Here is a 16,879-nt window from a genome sequence, read left to right on the forward strand (position 1 = left end):
TTGCGGTAGTTCATATTAGATAGGGAGCGATAGGAGGGGGTAGGAGTGGGAGGTATGAGCTGTGGGTGTTCCGGGTTGGTAGATATGTCTCCAGCAGTGAGGAAAAGCAGAGAAAGGGAGAGCAGGTGGGAGAAAGAGTGGACGACTTGTTTTATGTTTTCTTAGGACAGATTTGAGGTTGAGGAGCAGGTCAGCAGAGGAGGACAGGTGGGGAGGTAAGAGGGAAGGGGAGATGATTATTAGGTTAGAGAGTGCTGGGGTTTGTTATAGGGAAGGAAAGAGAGGATTAGTGGAGCAAACACTGTAAGGGCATAGGTAAACATGGTGAAGGAGTAGAAAAGCTAGATCCAAGTAATAAGAAGCGCTTACTCAGCAGACATACCCAAAAGAGACAGATCATAGAGTGGGGTCCTGACTCCTGCCGTGACTAACTGCCGTTGAAATAACTGCGGCGTTTATATGCTTAGCTGCGCAATGCTTTGCTGCAGAAATGCGCATGCCTGACCCCACACACGTGCACCCCATAAGAAGATGCTACTAAATTTATAGGACTGAGTAAAGGATCAGGTGAGAGGGATTGTGGGTCCTTATTTGGGATAAATAAGCAATTGGCCAACACCCCAGGGGAGGTTACATGATCAAAGGCACTGAGCCTGGCCACAACCATATGCTCTAACACCTTGAACACGATAATATCTCCTGTGACCCCGGCATGGATGTACAGCAGTAAGTAATACAATGCAACACAACAAATGAATTTAACAAACATTCAGCAGGTACATTAAAGGGAAGGTTGCAGGATGGTAGACAGCAGACAACAGCGAGAAGAGATGTTTGTACCAATAAAGGGGAAGGTTGCAGGATGGTAGACAGCAGATAACAGCGAGAAGAGATGTTTGTACCATTTAAGGGGAAGGTTGCAGGATGGTAGACAGCAGATAACAGCGAGAAGAGATGTTTGTACCATTAAAGGGGAAGGTTGCAGGAAATAACTGCGGCGTCTATATGCTTAGCTGCGCAATGCTTTGCTGCAGAAATGCACGTGCCTGACCCCACACGCGTGCACCCCTTAAGATGCTACTAAATTTATAGGACTGAGTAAAGGATCAGGTGAGAGGGATGGCATAGAATGGCACTGCGCAGCCGCACAAGTAGTTTTCTCCTGGACCCCACCCGTTCCAAGGTGGGGCCTCTTCCAGTCGCTCCACCCATTTCTCAGCATTCGGCGGTAGAGAGCAAGGTTTTTTCCTTCTCAGACACGCCTACCATGGGTGGACCGGGGAATGTTGCCAGACAGATCTTTGCTCCATACCTGGATCAGAATGTCCACTAAGGATGAGATCATAGTTTTCGTTTTCCTTTTTGGTGCCATCCTCCACCATCTTTAAAGCTCCCATCTTGGTCAAAAATACAATGTCGGTCACATCCAGGGTTTCAGTCACATCCAATGTCTTAGTTTCATCCAGGGTATCAACACCGTCATTCTTCATGGCATCTCCACATTGCAAGGCTGCAGGATCCTGCCGACTATGTCAAGTGTGATCAGCAGCCAGCCTTAGTCATGGCCAGCACAGATGTCTGCTGTAGTGCACCTTAGCCACCCACACCACATACACACAGTCCTACTGTCTCACTTGCCTTGTTCTCAAGGTCCTCCCTGAGTCGCAGATAAACTTCTTATTTCACTTTGGTACATAAGAGACAGAGTCCAGTTCCAACTTTAAATGAACAACTTTACTTGATTCCATACGCAGCATGACCAGATCAGTTACAAAATTTACATGGGATTTCACAAAGTACACTTCCTTCAGTCGTCCCCTGCCCACCACTTCCTTTGTATACACCCCCGATGCCGTGAAGACGTCAATTTTATCCTGTCTGCCAAATAAAGGATCGTCATTGCACCGAACTGGTGAGTGCTGCCGCATTTTTTCCTTTGCTCTGGCATTTACACAGACTTTGTTCCTTGCGAGCACCTCCAGTTTCCTAGAGGCACATGTTTTGAGAGACACCGTGAGTGGACTTTTTGTCCCTCGTTCACTAATAAGGGGCTGTGCGGCTTCATTTTTTCTTGCAACTATACTTCACTCTCCCTGTGCTCCTCGTCACATCTCCGGGTATGTTCCTGAATCATACCATCTTCCTCAGTACCGCAGCATCCTCCCTGTACAGCTTAACTACTTTTATGAATTCCCCTGTCTGCTTCGCACCAGACATAAAGGCATCTGCCCATGTAGAAAGCTGCCACATCTTGGAGCGACCTGCATTTCTATTCTGCTGTAGCCTTCTCCTGTAGCTTCTGGCCACTATAGACCCTGGATGGCTGGGCTCCTAGCTTCACATCATTGCGGGGTCACTATGCTGTACCAGGGCCCTAAAGTCTATCCGGACTGTTTGGGCTCCCTGGCCCACTCCTTTCAATCAGGCAATGTTCCTAGCTTACCCATAGTGGCCCTTCCTATCTTAACTAAGTATTCTAAGGTACCCCATCTAGTGTCCTAATTGAGGTACTACAGTTTCCCTAAGTAACAGTATACATTCAACAGCACATGAGTAAAAACAGTATATACAGAGACAGAATAACACATTCAGAACTGGGACAAGTAATAATAACGTCCCTGTAGCCCCCTTACATTTACACAGGGTCAAGTAAATCTGGTTCAGAAACCAAGAGTCATTAGGTAGCAGGGAATGCTAGATAAAAGACAGGAACCACCCTAACTCTATCCCCAATTCCTCATCCTTAAAACCAAGAATGGTGGCAGCATCTTGGATTTCAGGAATGGCAGAAAAAAAAATCAGATAGGTTGTCAACGATCAATCTAATGGAGGAACTGACTCCTTCCTGTTCCAATGACAAAAACAGCTGAACGTGGTGTTTCAGATCATCATTTTACTTTTATGTTCATTAAGAATCCAGTAGAGATAGGGTCAATAAAAAATATGGGCAGACACCATCGGAAAAGTGTATGGAAGAGATTTCTGAAGAATCTAGATTACATCGAAAAGCCATTCCAATAGTGGAAAGAAAGAGATAGCGTTCTAATAATTCAGGTAATCTTTGTTAGACCACTCTTGCCAACTTTCCCATAATGGTTGAGGGTCTCTCATCAAAAGCAGAAACTTTCTGGGCTCATGGAGGAATTGGCAAATCTCATGGGTGATACCAAATCCTCCATAATCTCCTAGAAAGCAGATTTCAGGAGGCCTCTGTGGTACCTAAATGTACATTCAGAGGAAAGGGAAGAGATGTGGTCCAAGATATAGGGGATGTGGCTATATGGAAACAGGCATTGTGGTCTATATTCGGACCGTGAAATATGCTCATCTAAACTCTGCCTAAGGCTTTGTTCATATACAGTTTTTGGAGGAGGACAAATTCAACAAGTTTTAAAGAAGAAACTTCTCTTTTGTTGGAATCTTTCCTTTTCCTGAAGTGGTTTTGAGGAGATTTGGAAGAGGTTTTTTCCTGAAGCATTTTTTTTTTTTTTGCAATAGTCTTATTATTGGACAGTGTATAGCTTGGAGCGGATTTCATCAGGATTTGCTTCAAAGTAGTTACATCTATATTTTTTCCACAAAGCATTTTTCAAAACCATTTCAAGGAAAAAAAAAATCCTCATATGAACAGCAAAGCGGATTTTTTTTAATGGAAATTGATAGGAACAGTGATGATGAGGTCTGTAAAGCACTGTGGAATTAATGGTGCTATATAAGTGAGTAAAAATAAATAAATCAGACTTTTCAAAGTAGTTTTGAAGTGTGGATAAAAAAAATCCTCAAAAAATTTATATTTGTGCACACGGATTTTTTTTTTTAAAATACCTCTTCCAAAACACAATGAATCATCTTCAAAAATGTTTAAGGCTCTGTACACATTGAGTTTTTTCAGAAGTTTTTTTTAAGCGGAAACTCTCTAAAATCCTCCTCAAAAACTCTTCTGATTTATTTCTATGGGATATCCCATTGGCTGTTCATGAGGAGTTTTCTTTTATAGTTTTTTTTTCCCTCAAATGGTTTTGAAAAATACCTGGTGGGGAAGTGAAAATTACATGTCACTTCTTTGAAAGGCATCCTAAAGGAAACCTCTCCAAAATAGTCACTGTCCAATCAAGGCTTCAAAAAAAATAAATAAAAAAAATTCTTTCAAACCGCTTTAAGAAAAGAAAAACTCCTCCAAAAACTTACCAAAGAAAGAGAGTTTCCTGAGTGGTCTCTTGTGGCTATTTAAATCCTTCCGAAAATGTAAACATGAGGATAGCCCAAAGGTGAGGGGTTTTTAGGAGTTTTTGGAGCAGAAACTAAGCGTAAATTCTCCTCTAATAGTTAAAACTCCAAAAACTCAGCAAAGAACCAAGTGCAGATAATGTCAGACTCCACTACTCCCGCAATGTGAAAATGATATTTAAATAATTTTGTGATGCGTTTTTTGGTTGCAGATCGACAGACGAACTTTGTCACATCAAGATCCATGGAGACCTTGTTTTGAGCAGAACATAATTTCCAGCTAGTTTCTCCATCCTGTCCTGTATTATGGAGGAGGCACACGGCGCTTCCATTAGCTGAATTGCTTTCCTGAGATATCGGAATAATCCTTTATTTTTTATCTTTGTGTTTTCACTGCGAATGTGTAATTGAATGCACACCGCACAATAAATTATTGCAGAAGCAGTCAAAATTAATTTGCTCTGGGAATTACGATTTGTCTTTTTTTCGGGAAACCATATTAAAAATAAATTAAGAAAAAGAATAATATGGCAACATTAAATCTAATTTGCGTAGATGTAAGTTATTGGCAACTTGTTGCTGTTGCGTATAGATTGGAAGGTGTCTCGGGCAGGAAGACAACGGGGCAGATAGATTAAAAATGTCTAAAGGACATAATGACTTTTTTGTCCACAGCGACCAATCACAGCACAGCTCTCGTTTTACCAGAGCTGTTTAAAAAAATGAAAGCTGCGCTCTGATTGGTTACTATGGGCAACAAACACAATTTTGAGGTCTAGTGTCTGTCGTGCTGATTCTCCACCTGCTCTAACAGTGAACTATTAGAATTAGAATACAAATAAAAGAAATGTACTTAGCTCAAACACCCTCCATCAATAGTGTGGACAACCGCAGGGCCAGCTCCAGGTTTATGGGAGCTCCATTTGACCTCTCTTCATTTTCATTTTACTCTTCACATTCTAAGATCTAGAACTTTTTTATTTTTTAGTAAATAGAGTTATATCATGATTAGTGTTGAGCATTCCGATACCGCAAGTATCGGGTATCGGCCGATACTTGCGGGTATCGGAATTCCGATACCGAGATCTGATACTTTTGTGGTATCGGGTATTGGTATCGAAACAACATTAATGTGTAAAATAAAGAATTAAAATAAAAAATATTGCTATACTCACCTCTCCGACGCAGCCTGGACCTCACCGAGGGAACCGGCAGCGTTCTTTGCTTATAATGCGCGCGTTTACTTCCTTCCGTGACGTCACGGCTTGTGATTGGTTGCGTGCCGCCCATGTGACCGCGACGCGACCAATCACAGCAAGCCGTGACGTAATTTTCAGGTCCTGAATGCAGAATTAGGCATACAGGACCTGAAATTACGTCACGGCTTGCTGTGATTGGTCGCGTCGCGGTCACATGGGCGGCACGCAACCAATCACAAGCCGTGACGTAATTTTAAAATGCGCGTGTTTCCTGCCTCCCGTGACGTCACAGCTTGTGATTGGTCGCGTCGCCCATGTGACCGCGACGCGACCAATCACAAGCCGGAACGTAATTTTAAAATCCTGAATGCCTAGAATTAGGCATTGAGGACCTGAAAATTACGTCACGGCATGCTGTGATTGGTCGCGTCGCGGCCACATGGGCGGCACGCGACCAATCACAAGCCGTGATGTCACGAAAGGAAGTAAACGCGTGCATTTTAAGCAAAGAACGCTGCCGGTTCCCTCGGTGAGGTCCAGGCTGCGTCGGAGAGGTGAGTATAGCAATATTTTTTATTTTAATTCTTTATTTTACACATTAATATGGATCCCAGGGCCTGAAGGAGAGTTTCCTCTCCTTCAGACCCTGGGAACCATCAGGGATACCGTCCGATACTTGAGTCCCATTGACTTGTATTGGTATCGGGTATCGGTATCGGATTAGATCCGATACTTTGCCGGTATCGGCCGATACTTTCCGATACCGATACTTTCAAGTATCGGACGGTATCGCTCAACACTAATCATGATTATTAAGTTATAGTAATTAGAGTTATAGCGGCAGTACCAAATATGTTTATCTATATAACTTAAGTTCAGGTAAAAATGAGAGAGGGAGTAAGATTAAATTTTATTAATTCTTTTCATTTTTTCGTTTAATATATATTTAATTTTTTTGTACAGTTTTATTAAATCTCCTATAGCTGCAATAAGTTGTACATATATGTAATGCAGTAGCATGTAAAAGTTTGGGCACCTCGGGGTAAAATTACGGTTATTGTGAACAGATAATCAAGTTGAAGGTGAAATGATCTCTGAAAGGTCTAAAGTTAAAGATGACACATTTCCTTTGTATTTTAGGCAAAAAAAAAAAATTTTATATATATATATATATATATATATATATATATATATATATATATATATATATATATATACAGTGGTGTTCAAAAGTCCTGCATAGGCATAGGATAAATTGATTTTTCAAGTTTTAAACGTTTTCTGTCGAATATCTTCGATGCTAATATGACATATTATATATGGTTTTGTTCAGAATACAATTTTGCAGTCTCTCCCTGTAATATTTTTAGCTTTTGAAGCAGTTTTGCCTGAAATTATTGCAACAATATGGGAATTGAAAGCACAACTATATATTGTACAGCTTCAGATCCAAAATTAGCCAATCACAGATGAGGTTCTTGTGACCAATCATAACCTGGATATGGCAGCCAATCACATTGCATTACATTGCATCACATCTGCTGCTTTGTTTGTTTGTTTTATCTGTTGGTCTATCTAGTGAATCATACTGTAGAGTTTTATGATGGGAGCCTTCAGATTTTTGTCAGCGGAGGATCGTGTGCGAGTTGTGGTGCTACATGAAGAGGGTTATACTGGCCACAGATCGCAAGGAAGGTCGGCTGTAATCAGAGTACAGTCGTAAGAATTTTGCAGAAACATAAGCAGCTTGGAATTACCCAGGACAGGCCCAGATCTGGTCGGCCCAGAAAGTCAACTAAAAGGGAGGATAGAGTACTGATAAGAACATCCCTTGCCAATCGAAAGCTCACCTCTCCTCAGCTTCTGCGAGAATGGCAAGAAAAGTGCAATATTGAGGTAGCAACATCAACTGTTAGGAAGAGATGTTTGGAAGCAGGATTGAAAGGGTGCAAGGCCCGAAAGAAGCCATTGATGACAGCCATACAAAGACAAAGGAGAAAACTGTGGGCATTGAAATATTTAAAATGGAGGAAGGAGGAGTGGGAAAAAGTGCTAATTAGTGATGAAAGCACTTTTTGCATTTTAGGAAATGATGGCAAGTCTTATGTGAGAAGGTTCCCACATGAAGAGTACAAGCCAGAGTGTTTGAGCTTCTCTGTGAAACATGTAATGAAAGTAATGGTCTGGGGCTGTATGGCAGCCAATGGTGTTGGAAGAACAAGGTGGCTACTATTGACTGGCCAGCTCAGTCCCCGGACCTCAATCCAATTGAAAATTTGTGGCACAAGGTATCATTAGAGATACCTAGAAAACAGCCAAGGACCAAGAGTGAGTTGATTGAGGCTCTGATACAGGCCTGGAACCACATCATCACTCGTGAACATCTGCAGAAGCTTGTTCACTCAATGCCACAGAGATGCAAGCTGGTGCTCAAGAGCAAAGGCTGGCCAATAAAGTATTAGAGCTTAAGATGCACTCAAAAGGCCCTTTTCAGGACTCTGAATTAAATAAAAAATAATAAATCTTAAAAAGTAAAATTTAACCCCTTCACCCCCGGAGCTTTTTCCGTTTTTCCGTTTTCGTTTTTCGCTACCCTCCTTCCCAGAGCCATAACTTTTTTATTTTTCTGTCAATTTGGCCATGTAGGGCTTATTTTTTGCGGGACGAGTTGTACTTTTGAACGACATCATTGGTTTTAGCATGTCGTGTACTAGAAAACGGGAAAAAAATTCCAAGTGCAGTGAAATTGCAAAAAAAGTGCAATCCCACACTTGTTTTTTGCTTGCCTATTTTGCTAGGTTCACTAAATGCTAAAACTGACCTGCCATTATGATTCTCCATGTCACTACGAGTTCATAGACACCTAACATGACTAGGTTATTTTTCACCTAAGTGGTGAAAAAAAATTCCAAACTTTGCAAAAAACAAAACAAAATTGCGCCATTTTCCGATACTCGTAGCGTCTCCATTTTTCGTGATCTGGGGTCAGGTGAGGGCTTATTTTTTGCGTGCCGAGCTGGCGTTTTTAATGATAGCATTGTGGTGCAGATACGTTCTTTTGATCGCCCGTTATTGCATTTTAATGCAATGTCGTGGCGACCAAAAAAACGTAAATCTGGCGTTTCGAATTTTTTTCTCATTACGCCATTTAGCGATCAGGTTAATGCTTTTTTTTTATTGATAGATCGGGCGATTCTGAACGCGGCGATACCAAATATGTGTAAGTTGGGGTTTTTTTTTATTGATTTATTTTGATTGGGGCGAAAGGGGGGTGATTTAAACTTTTATATTTTTTTTATTTTTTTCACATTTTTAAAAACTTTTTTTTTTTACTTTTGCCATGCTTCTATAGCCTCCATGGGAGGCTAGAAGCAGGCACAGCCCGATCGGCTCTGCTATGCAGCAGTGATCATAAGATCGCTGCTACACAGCAGATTTGCAGGTGTGCTGTGAGCGCCGACCACAGGGGGGCGCTCACAGCCACCGGCAATCAGTAACCATAGAGGTCTCAAGGACCTCTATGGTTACAATGGAGGAGCATCGCCGACCCCCGATCATGTGACGGGGGTCGGCGATGCGCTCATATCCGGCCGCACGGCCGGATGCGGTAGTTAAATGCCGCTGTCTGCGTTTGACAGCGGCATTTAACTAGTTAATAGGCGCGCGCAGATCGCGATTCTGCTCGCGCCTATTGTGGGCACATGTCAGCTGTTCAAAACAGCTGACATGTCCCGGCTTTGATGTGCGCTCACCGCCGGAGCGCACATCAAAGCGGGGGTCCCGACATGTGACGTACTATACCGTCAGATGTCGGGAAGGGGTTAAGTCTGTGTGAACTTGCATTGGAAGTTAATGAACTTAGAAACCTGTTCACCATTCTACACACTGTACTGGTGTAGGTATGGTTATGCTGTAAAAAAAATTATCAAAAATGCGCATGTCATAAAATTAATACACTTGGGACATTCAAAAATGAGTATGGCATACAATGAGGGATTACAAAAACATATATGTTCCACCAGTTTCACTGTAGAGCTGCAGAAGTATGAAACATATAGTTTTCTTCACGCCTATGCAGGACTTTTGAACACCACTGTATATATATATACAGTACAGACCAAAAGTTTGGACACACCTTCTCATTTAAAGATGTTTCTGTATTTTCATGACTATGAAAATTGCACATTCACACTGAAAGCATCAAAACTATGACTTAACTCATGTGGAATTATATACTTCACAAAAAAAAAAAGTGTGAAACAACTGAAATTATGTCTTATAGTATAGGTTCTTCAAAGTAGCCACCTTTTGCTTTGATGACTGTTTTGCACACTCTTGGCATTCTCTTGATGAGCTTCAAGAGGTAGAAACTGGGAATGGTCTTCCAACATTCTTGAAGGAGTTCCCAGAGATGCTTAGCACTTGTTGGCCCTTTTGCCTTCACTCTGCGTCCAGCTCACCCCAAACCATCTCGATTGGGTTCAGGTCTGGTGACTGTGGAGGCCAGGTCATCTGGCATAGCACCCCATCACTCTCCTTCTTGGTCAAATAGCCTTTACACAGCCTGGAGGTGTGTTTGGGGTCATTGTCCTGTTGAAAAATAAATGATGGTCCAACTAAACGTAAACCGGATGGAATAGCTCCAAGATGCTGTGGTAGCCATGCTGGTTCAGTATGCCTTCAATTTTGAATAAATCCCCAACAGTGTCGCCAGCAAAGCACCCCCACACCATCACACCTGCTCCTCCATGCTTCAAGGTGGGAACCAGGCATGTAGAGTTCATCCGTTCACCTTTTCTGCGTTGCACAAAGACACGGTGGTTGGAACCAAAGATCTCAAATTTGGACTCATCAGACCAAAGCACAGATTTCCACTGGTCTAATGTCCATTCCTTGTGTTCTTTAGCCCAAACAAGTCTCTTCTGCTTGTTGCCTGTCCTTAACAGTGGTTTCCTAGCAGCTATTTTACCATGAAGGCCTGCTGCACAAAGTCTCCTCTTAACAGTTGTTGTAGAGATGTATCTGCTGCTAGAACTCTGTATGGCATTGACTAGGTCTCTAATCTGAGCTGCTGTTAACCTGTGATTTCTGAGGCTGGTGACTCGGATAAACTTATTCTCAGAAGCAGAGGTGACTCTTGGTCTTCCTTTCCTGGTGTGGTCCTCATGTGAGCCAGTTTCTTTGTAGCGCTTGATAATTTTTGCCACTGCACCCGTTGGACACTTTCAAAGTTTGCCCAATTTTTCAGACTGACTGACCTTCATTTCTTAAAGTAATGATGCCCACTCATTTTTCTTAGCTGCTTTTTTCTTGCCATAATACAAATTCTAACAGTCTATTCAGTAGAACTATCAGCTATGTATCCACCAGATTTCTGCACCACACAACTGATGGTCCCAACCCCATTTATAAGCAAGAAATCCCACTTATTAAACCTGACAGGGCACACCTGTGAAGTGAAAACCATTCCCGGTGACTACCTCTTGAAGCTCATCAAGAGAATGCAAAGAGTGTGCAAAGCAGTAATCAAAGCAAAAGGTGGCTACTTTGAAGAACCTAGAATATAAGACATAATTTCAGTTGTTTCACACTTTTTTGTTAAGTATATAGTTCCACATGCGTTAATTCATAGTTTTGATGCCTTCAGTGTGAATGTACAATTTTCATAGTCATGAAAATACAGAAAAATCTTTAAATGAGAAGGTGTGTCCAAACTTTTGGTCTGTACTGTATATATCTTCATCTTTTACATTTTAAAAATTACAAAAAAGAAAAGGTCTTATGCAAACATTTGGGCACCTTGCATTGTTAGTCCCTAGTAGCGCCCCCTTTTGCAAGTATCACAGCTTGTAAATGCTTTCTATAGCCAGACAAGAGTCTTTCAGTTCTTGTTAGAAGGATTTTCATCCATTCTTCCTTGTACAATTCTTCCAGTTCTGTGAGATTCCTGGGTCGTCTTGCATCCTCTGCTATTTTGAGGTCTAGCCACAGATTTTCAACGATGTTCACACATATCTGTGATCACTGCGGCTAAAGAGTTCTATGTTAACCTCATTTGTACACAGAATTGTTTACAAAATACATCAAGCTTGTTTAGATGTTCCTTTGCATACTTCTGATGCTGAATTTTATGGTGAAGATGCGGGAGAGGTTTTCTTCTATTGACTCTTCCATGAAGACCATATTTGTGCAAATGTCTCTGAACAGTAAAACAATGTACCACAACTTCAGAGTCTGCTAAATCTTTCTGAAGGTCTTTTACAGTCAAGCAGAGATTCTGATTTGCATCTCTAGCAATCGTACAAGCAGCTCTCAGTGAAATTTTGCTTGGTCTTCCAGATCTTATGTTGTACTCCGCTGTTCTGGAAACTGTCATTTCTTAATTACATTTTGAACTGACGAAAGGGCATCTTGAAAACTCTTTGCTATCTTCATATCGCCTTCTCAATGCTTTGTGGGCCTCTACCATTTTTAGCGTGCTAGGCAGCTGCTTAGAAGAATCTATGGCTGCTGTTTTTTTGGCAAAAGGTTAGAGAAGGCTAACATTTCTAAAAAGGTGAGAAATTTGTATCCACCTGTCCTTCCTAACGATGATAGCGAATAAGCCATAACCCAACCTGGCTAATTAAGGTTTGAAGCCTTGGTCAAAGTTACCTGAGCACACAAATCTCCCAAATCTCCAAGGGTGCCAAATTGAATTGGTATAGAGAGAGAGAGAGAGAGAGAGAGAGAGAGAGAGAGAGAGAGAGAGTTGTGCTCAAAAGTTTACATACCCCGGCAGAATTTTTGCTTTCTTTGGCCTTTTTTTAGAGAATATGAATGATAACACCAAAGCTTTTTCCCCACTCATGGTTAGGCTGCCGTCACACTAGCAGTATTTGGTCAGTATTTTACATCAGAATCCTGGTTTTGGCTTATAAATACTGATGTAAAATACTGACCAAATACTGCTAGTGTGACGGCAGCCTTAGTGGTTAGGTGAAGCCATTTATTTTCAAACTACTGTGTTTTCTCTTTTTAAATCATAATGACAACCCAAAACATTGTCATTGGCTGTAAGCCATAATCATCAACATTAACAGAAATAAACACTTGAAATAGATCACTCTGCAATGACTTTTTAACTGTAATTGATATTTTGTGAGAAGCACCTGTAGTTCCCCAATCGCCCCATGGCCTCCTTCCACTCCCCTGGCAAATAAAACAATAATTATTTAGCCCTTCTTCCACGATATTCAAAGCAGATTTCCGCGTGCTGCGTGAGGCTAGCGCCCCTCCTGCATTGAGCCACAGATGCTATTATATTTAACAGTATCTGCATCCTAAAATCACAGATACAGTTGAAAGTGGGACATGATCCCAAACTACCTGGATAAAGGGACGGCTTCCCAAATCCAGGACTGTCCCACTCAATCAGCAACGGTTGGGAGATGTGTAAACATTCCTCTATTCAGCCCTGGGGATCCCCAAATTTCCTGGGACTGTTTATAAGGTTAAAAAAATTAGTTTTCTCTTCATTGTATCATAGTTTGTAAGCTTGCGAGCAGGGCCCTCATTCCTCCTGGTATCTATTTTGAACTGTGATTTCTGTTATGCTGTAATGTCTATTGTCTGTACAAGTCCCCTCTATAAGTTGTAAAGCGCTGCGGAATATGTTGGCGCTATATAAATAAAAATTATTATTATTATTGTATACCATTCCTTAGAATTAGATGAATTTTCTATAATCCTAGAAAACATGCATTTACTTAAACAAAAAAAGTACTCAAAAAGTGGATAATGATTAAAAAACTAAAATAATGTTGGATTCTAGAATTCTTCTGGATGTCACTTTTTTTCTGGTCGTAGGGAAACAATGGGGACACTGCAGAACCATAGACTAAGGGGTTACATTCACAAAGAAAAATAAAAGCATTTATTTCTTCTTTTTATACCATTTATAAGGAATTGCTCTACGTTTTAGAATACACAAAGGAATCAGGAGGAGAGGGATCCAGCGCGCTACAATGTATCCACGCTTTATGGCAAAGTGTAAGCATAAAGCTTTCTGCATATATTAAAACACTTGAGATGAAGGGCTCTTACTATATGGAAATGAAAATGTAATGTTAACAGATTGCTAAAGGAGACCGAACACAACACGGGCTGTTCAAAGGAGGCTTTACATTCATTTGTACATTGGAATATTTCAGAAAATTGCTTAAATAACAATTCGGATAGATCACTCTCTGGGATCCAGCCCAGGAGACTGCTGCAGAGCGAATCTCGTGTGCAGGGAAGGGATTAGAACACCTGGCTCTCAATGCAAAATCTGTAACAGAAAGGGGGAAACGTGCAAATGATGTCATAGGAGTAACACAGTGATGTCACAGGACGCTGATGATTAACCCTTTCACGACCTTGCACTTTTTTGCTTGCGCATTTTCATTTTTTGCCCCCCTTTTTCCCAGAGCCATAACTTTTTGCATTTTTCCGTCAAAATGTGAGGGCTTGTTTTTCGCGGGACGAGTTGTACTTTTGAGCGACATCATTTGTTTTACCATATCGTGTACTAGAAAACAGGAAAAACATTCCAAGTGTGGTGAAATTGAAAAAAAATGAAATTGTTTTGAGGGATTTTTTTACCATGTTCATTAAATACTAAAACTGACCTGCCGTTATGATTCTCCAGGTCATTACTAGTTCATAGACACCAAACATGTCTAGGTTCTTTTTTGGTTAAATGGTGAAAAAAAATTCTCAAATTTCTGTTACAAATTTTGTGCCATTTTCCGATACCCCTAGCGTCTCCATTTTTCATGATCTGTGTTTAAGTGACGGCTTATTTTTTGCGTGCCGAGCTGACGTTTTCATTGCTACTATTTTGGGGTAGATGTAATGTTTTGATCACCTGTTGTTGCATTTTATTACAATGTTGCAGCGACCTAAAAAAACATAATTTTAGCGGTTTGATTTTTGTTCTTGTTACACCATTTACTAATCAGTTTAATATACTCTATATTTATATAGATCGGGTGTTGCTGAAAGCGGCAATAACAAATATGTGTTTGGTTTTTTTTATTGTTTTATTTTGAATGTGGCAAAAGGGGAGTAATTTGAACTTGATATTTTTAATATTTTTTTATTATTTTTTAAAACAATGATTTAACCCCTTCAGATGGATTTACAGCGTGGGACAAGACTGAACGACGGAAGGTATGGAATATTGTTGTTTGTTTTGTTTAACTTTATTTCAGGTGACAAGGGTCTTCAAGTGGATTAAGAGTATAATAAAATATTTAAAAAAATGTGTCTTTATTTCATTAAAATACTTTTTAATAATGTGTGTGTGTTTTATTAACCATTTCGTACTATTGGATTAATAATGGATAGGTTGTCATAATTGACGCCTCTCTATTATTAACCTGGCTTAATGTCACCTTACAATAGCAAGGTGACATTAACCCTTCATTACCCCATATCCCACCGCTACACGGGAGTGGGAAGAGAGAGGCTAAGTGCCAGAATAGGCGCATCTTACAGATGTGCCTTTTCTGGGGTGGCTGGGGGCAGATGTTTTTAGCCAGGGGGGTCCTATAACCATGGTCCCTCTCTAGGCTATTATTATCTGCCCTCAGTCACTGGCTTTCCCACTCTGGCGGAGAAAATTGTGCGGGAGCCCACGCCAGTTTTTTCTGCGATTTAACCCTTTAATTTAATAGCTAGAGCCCCCAAATTTGACACCAAGACACTTGTTATATTAGTAAAGAGGAATATGTAATAAAAGAAGGGATATGAGATTGTTTACTGTATGTAAACCATGTCTCATATCATGTCGGGTTTGTGAAGGAGATAGGAAAAGCCAGCAATCGAATTGCCGGCTTTTCTGCTATCTAGCGCTGAATTAAATATAAATACAGCATATATATATATATATATATATATATATATATATATATATATATATACATATATATATATATATATATATATATATATATATATGTCTCACTGACATATATATATATATATATATATATATATATATATATATATATATACTGTATACAGTCATGGCCAAAAGTATTCCCACCCCTGCAATTCTGTCAGATAATACTCAGTTTCTTCCTGAAAATGATTGCAAACACAAATTCTTTGGTATTATTAACTTCATTTAATTTCTCTTAAAATGAAAAAAACACAAAAAGAATTGTTCTGAAGCCAAATTGGATATAATTCTGCAGCGCCCCAGAGTCCTGGTCGTTGCAGTAACGTCGCTCTGCCGCTAAGGGGAGTGATGTTGCATCTGATTGCACTAAAGGAGTTCACCTGATCAGGTAACACTCACACTACACTTCACACTCCGGCCACCAGGGGGAGTGGTTCTATCTAGTAGGCCACTCCTCACACTCTGGTAAAACTGGGGGTTGGACAACAAGACGGAGAGAAGTAACTGGGAAGTGCTAGAGAGAGGACCTGTCAGGGATGGGATCCTGGCAGACTCCTAAGAGAAAAACGCAACAAGTGAGCAAAGGGAATACAGCAAGGAGACAATAGGACCAGAAGGAGTCGTGCTGAAAGATCGAGGCAACATCCTTCTGAGGCACAAACAGTCGGTGGCCGGAACGCCGAGAAAGTAAGAGACTTTAAGCAATACTTCAAACCACGGCAGGATAGCCAATTATAGGTTGGCTGTCTCACTTAAACACCTAAGCAGACAACGGAGGCAGCTGTGGGAGAGGGGCGACTCTAGAGTCCCGGAAGAACTCCAGGCCTACCCACCCGTCATTCGGGTGCGTCCTAGCCATATCATCTGGGGGACGGAGAGAACGAACATCAGAGACAGACAGAATCAGTTGTGAGGACTATCCCGGGGTGCTCAGCAGGGAAGGACTACAACACACAGGCGCTAGCAGGTAGACGCTGATTCTCAGCTATCAAGGGGAACTCCTAATGTGCCTTTGGACCGGCCGGTCTCAGACAGCCCGGTTAACAGTGCTCTGGATTGGCTAACTCGAAGCCTTCAGTAAAGAGGTAAAGAGACTGCAACCTGGTGTCCTCGTTATTTAACCTGCACCGCACCACCACAACATCATCACCATCCCCTCCACCTTCATTGTACGCCCCTCAGCAGGGTCACGGACCGGGTCTAGCCACCGTGACAACCCCAGAACAGAGACTCAGAGGCCCGGTACCGGGTACCCCTCGACCCTGCGACAGTGGGGGCGCTACAACTTGGCGTCACGAACAGGATCTACTTAAGCCTGAAGAATCAGGTCATGTGTGCCTTGGAACTGTGATTTGTTATACTTGGAACTGTGATTTATTATACTTGGAACTGTGATTTATTATACTTGGAACTGTGACTTATTGCAAAGACTGTGCATTGCCACTTGCCGCCAAAACCAGCCGCCATTACAGCGCTGAGGAGAGCGCAGGAGAAGAAGAGGGGCGTGGAAGTGGGCGGAACCGGT

The sequence above is a fragment of the Ranitomeya variabilis genome, chromosome 1 (assembly GCF_051348905.1).
Source record: "Ranitomeya variabilis isolate aRanVar5 chromosome 1, aRanVar5.hap1, whole genome shotgun sequence".
In the NCBI taxonomy this organism is placed as follows: domain Eukaryota; kingdom Metazoa; phylum Chordata; class Amphibia; order Anura; family Dendrobatidae; genus Ranitomeya; species Ranitomeya variabilis.